At 53.5% G+C, this 4,518-nt stretch overlaps 1 long non-coding RNA gene across 1 annotated transcript; it reads right to left on the bottom strand.

Annotated features, from left to right (window-relative positions):
• Positions 1-1,792: 1,792 nt before the first annotated feature.
• LOC121487767 lies at positions 1,793-3,997 on the bottom strand. The gene is made up of 3 exons (XR_005986910.1): positions 3,732-3,997; positions 3,523-3,642; positions 1,793-3,372 (listed from the first exon to the last, which is right to left on the bottom strand). It is a non-coding gene; the product is annotated as an uncharacterized LOC121487767 (long non-coding RNA).
• Positions 3,998-4,518: the final 521 nt, after the last annotated feature.

Here is a 4,518-nt window from a genome sequence, read left to right as displayed (position 1 = left end):
TGTGGACACACTTTCTCCTGGACAAGGCTGGAGATGTACATTCTGGCCCTTAGGTCGTGCTGTTCAAGATCCTCGTTCCATTGCGCTCAGGGAACAGCACCGGCGGGGAGGCTGAATTTAGCCGTCCAGGGTAATAACAGTGGCTGACATTTATTGAGCACTTGCAGATGCAAGTAGGCCCAATTTAATCCTCAGATCAGCCCTGGGAAGTAGGCACTATTGTTACTGCCATTTACAGAAAATGAAACAAAGGCACAGAGAGGTTTAGTCGTCTTCCCATGTTTACACAGCTAGCAAGTGGTGGATCCAGGATGTCAACCCAGGAGGTCTGTCTCCAGAGGCAATGCTCCACGGGTTGTGCCCCAACCTTCTTCCTTTGGGTTCTGTGGATGAGGTGGTCCAGGGGCCCATCATGGCTGCGCAGGATGGGGGGCTGACCCCTCACACTACAAGGGAAGGCTGGCCTATGTCCTGGGCCTTACCAGTTCCTCTCAGTAGATTTCCGTGGGTGGGACATCCTGATGGTGATTGCAGCCCTGGGCCCTGGTCCACAGCTCCTGCACTCTAGGGCAGCCCTGGTTCTGGGACCCGGTCAAAGTTAATCAATTCTTTGCCCTCATTTTCCGTCTTGCACTTGCCAAGCCAAAACCCCATCCCCTGAACTCCCTGTGAATGTCCCATCTATATACCTCTGTCAGCCCCTGGGGCTTTTCCTTCATTTCCTGACAGCCTCCTGGCTCCTGGGCAGGACTCTTTTTCTCCTAGGGCCTATTTGCTATTTGTGTGGCTATGACAGATACAGTCCTAAGTGCAACCCTCTTCCCAGACTTAGAGAAAGCAAAATGCCTTACATCCACGCCTGCCTTCACTCGAAGAGAAATTGCTATCATCACTCACCCCAAAATGGGGTCAGGAAAGGACAGCCTTTTCAATAACTAGTGCTGGGGCAACTGGATATGCACATGGAAATAATGCCAGGCCCAACCTCACACCAATTACAAAAGTTAATTTCAAATGTCTTAAAGATCTGCTTTTATATGACAATGTAAAAGAACACCTTGATGAACTTGGAATACAGAGCTTTTTTTTTTTTTTTTTGTGATTTTACCTATTTATTCACGATAGACATAGAGAGAGAGGGGGGCAGAGGGAGAAGCAGGCTCCATGCAGGGAGCCCGATGTGGGACTCGATCCCGGGTCGCCAGGACCACACCCTGGGCTGCAGGCGGCACTAAACCGCTGTGCCACCGGGGCTGCCCGCTTAGTGCTTTTTGTATCCTGTTTAAGAAAGCTCTGTATTCCGGGGATCCCTGGGTGGCTCAGTGGTTTAGCACCTGCCTTTGGCCCAGAGCACGATCCTGGAGCCCCGGGATTGAGTCCCACGTCGGGCTCCTGCATGGAGCCTGCTTCTCCCTCTGCCTGTGCCTCTGCCTCTCTCTCTCTCTCTCTCTCTGTGCGTCTCTCATGAGTAAATAAACAAATCTTTTTTTTTTTAAAGCACGAAGCATGATGGGGGAAAAATGATAAATTAGATTGTATTAAGGGGCACCTCGGTGGCTCAGTGGTTGAGCATCTGCCTCTGGTCAGGGCGTGATCCTGGGGTCCTGGGATCGAGTTCCACATGGGGCTCCTCACAAGGAGCCTGCTTCTCCCTCTGCCTGTGTCTCTGCCTCTCTCTCTGGGTCTCTCATGAATAAATAAATAAAATCTTTTAACAAAAGATTGTATTAAGAAATTCTATTTCTCAAAATCCACAGAATGAGAATGGATAATAAAGGGCTTCTGAGCAGAATAAAGAACTACAGATCAGTAAGAAAGAGACAACTGACAGAAAACAGAGGCTTGATCAGGCATTTCACAGAGGAAATCCAAACGACCCGTACAGGGAAATATTAACTAAGACCTCAAACAACTATGACCACACACCCATCAAAATGATCCAAAGGAAAAAGCTTGATAACGCCCAGTGCTGGGGAGGACATGCAGTTGGAGCTCTCGTGCAATCTGGTGAGAGTGTAAGTTGGCACAACTACAGACAACTGGTCGCATCTGTCAAAGCAGAACATGGATAGACGGTGGCCTGTGTACCCTGGTCATAGGTGGAATGTCACAGGAGCACTGGGCACAGAGCTCAAAGCTGTAGACCACTCAATGTCTGCCCCCTGCAGACCACATAAAGACATGTGGCACAGCCACACAATGGGGATGCCAGACTGCAGTGGACATGAACAAAGGGTGGTCACACACTCCAGTGAAGAAGTGTTGCACAGACACTGCTGGTGGGAGAAGCCAGACGCAAAAATATCTGCTCTGTAAGCCCGTTTACATTCGCTTCAAAGCAAGCAAAGCTTGGCTGTGGCATTAAAAGTTAGACTAGTGGGGGCACCTGGGTGGCTCAGTGGTTGAGTGTCTGCCTTTGGCTCAGGTCGTGATCCTGGGGTCCCGGGATCGAGTCCCAGATTGGGCTCCCCTTACAGAAGGCCTAGCTTCTCCCTCTGCCTGGGTCTCTGCCTCTCTCTGTGTGTCTCTCACAAATAAATAAATAAAATCTTAAAAGAAAAAAGCCGAACTAGTGCTTACTCTTGGGTTAGTATGAACCTCTGGGGATGTTCGGGGGTATTGATAATGTTCTGTTTCATCTGGGGGCTGGCTACCCAGAGTGTCAAATTTGTGAAACGACACAAATTGCAGGCTCAAAACTCCCGTACTTTATACTTTAATATGAAGTTAAACCAAAATCATGGGGAGAGGTCAGGTAGTCCACAGACCTGGCCTGGGGGCTCTGGTGATCCAAATCTGGGCATTCTGGTGCACAGGACCACAGTAGGGCCTCCAGAGGTGGTTTGGGCTCTACAGCAAGAAGATGGGAGACCCAAGGAAGGCCCTCTGACCTGGAAGAGATTTGCCTCATCCTGAGCTCACCTTGATGAAGGAGATAGAGGACGTTTGCTGGCCTCCTGTAGAGTCAGGTTTGGGTTTGGCTTGGGTTGCTGGAGGGGAGGTAGTGTGGGCCAGAGAAAAGTGACACACTGGCCTACATCTGTTTTCCTGCCTCCAAACTGCAGGCTTTGGGTTTGCCAGTCTTACCTGCCCTATCCGTATATGCCATGCTATTATTTTCTTAATATTTTCTTTAAATATTAAGTTAATTCGCTTTGAAAAATTAGCCATGGTACAACTTCATAATTTTTTAAATAATATTAAAAAAAAAGATACAGAAAAAATCGCAAGCGCTAGCCAGGGCACGGAGAAACTGAAACCCGTATACAGTGCTGGGGGAATGTGAAATGGTGCAACCAATGGGGAAAAATGGTTTGATGGTTTCTCAGGAAGTGAGACACGGGATTGCCATCTGACCCAGCAATTCCAGTCCTATGATATAAAGGAAAAGAAGTGAGGATTGTTATTCAAATAAATAGATGAGTGTGGGTGTTCACAGCAGCACTGTTTACAATAACCGAAAGCGAAAATAGCCCAAACGCCGGTCAACAGATGGAGAAGCAAAACGCGGTACATCCATACCCGGGAACATTACTCCGCCACGAGGAGCCCGGACACAGGTCACACCGCGGAGGAAGCGCAAACGCGCTTTGTAAATGCAGAAGCTGGACTAGCGGGTCACACAGCCTCCACCTGCAGGAACTAGCCAGAATGTGGAATTTCAAACAGACGAAGTGCAGGTTGGGGGTTGCCAGGGTTGCCAGGAAGGGGGATAATGAGGAACAACTCACCCTTTAATGGATGTGAACCCCTTTAATGGGTTCCTTTTGGGACAATGAAAATGTTTTGGAACTACTTAGAGGTGGCGGTCGCACAGCGCTGTAAATGCGCTCACTCGCTGCTGCCACTGAATCGCTCACTTCAAAAAGTTTCACGTTATGAACGTCTTACTCATGTGACTTTCGCCGCAATAGAAAAAAAACAAGTGAGTGAGGAGAAACAAGCAGTTCTCCTGCCCGCAGCTCGTGGGGTCGGCAGGGAGTGAACCAGCGGTGCCGCGGGCTCGGGTCGCGCCAATTATGCCAGGGCGGCGGGTGTGCGGACGGGGAGGGCGGGGTGCGGGCGGGTGTGCGGACGGGGAGGGCGGGTGTGCGGGGCGGGAGGGGCGGCGGGTGTGCGGGGGGGGGGGGGGCGGCGGGTGTGCGGGCGGGGCGGCGGGCGGCGGGTGTGCGGGCGGGGGCGGCGGGAGCGGCGGGTGTGCGGGCGGGGGCGGCGGGTGCGGCGGGGGTGCGGGGGGGGGGCGGCGGGTGTGCGGGCGGGGGCGGCGGGAGCGGCGGGTGTGCGGGCGGGGGCGGCGGGAGGCGGCGGGTGTGCGGCGCGGGTGTGCGGGGCGGGGGGGTGGCGGGGAGCGGCGGGTGTGCGGGCGGGGGCGGCGGGTGTGGCGGTGGCGGGGGGGGGCGGCGGGTGTGCGGGGGCGGGGGCGGCGGGTGTGCGGGCGGGAGCGGCGGGGTGGCGGTGTGGCGGGGGGGCGGCGGCGGGTGTGCGGGGGGGGGGCGGCGGGTGTGCGGGCGGGGGCGG

Source organism: Vulpes lagopus, chromosome 3 (genome assembly GCF_018345385.1).
Source record: "Vulpes lagopus strain Blue_001 chromosome 3, ASM1834538v1, whole genome shotgun sequence".
NCBI lineage: Eukaryota > Metazoa > Chordata > Mammalia > Carnivora > Canidae > Vulpes > Vulpes lagopus.
This window is presented reverse-complemented; position numbering and strand designations above follow the sequence as displayed.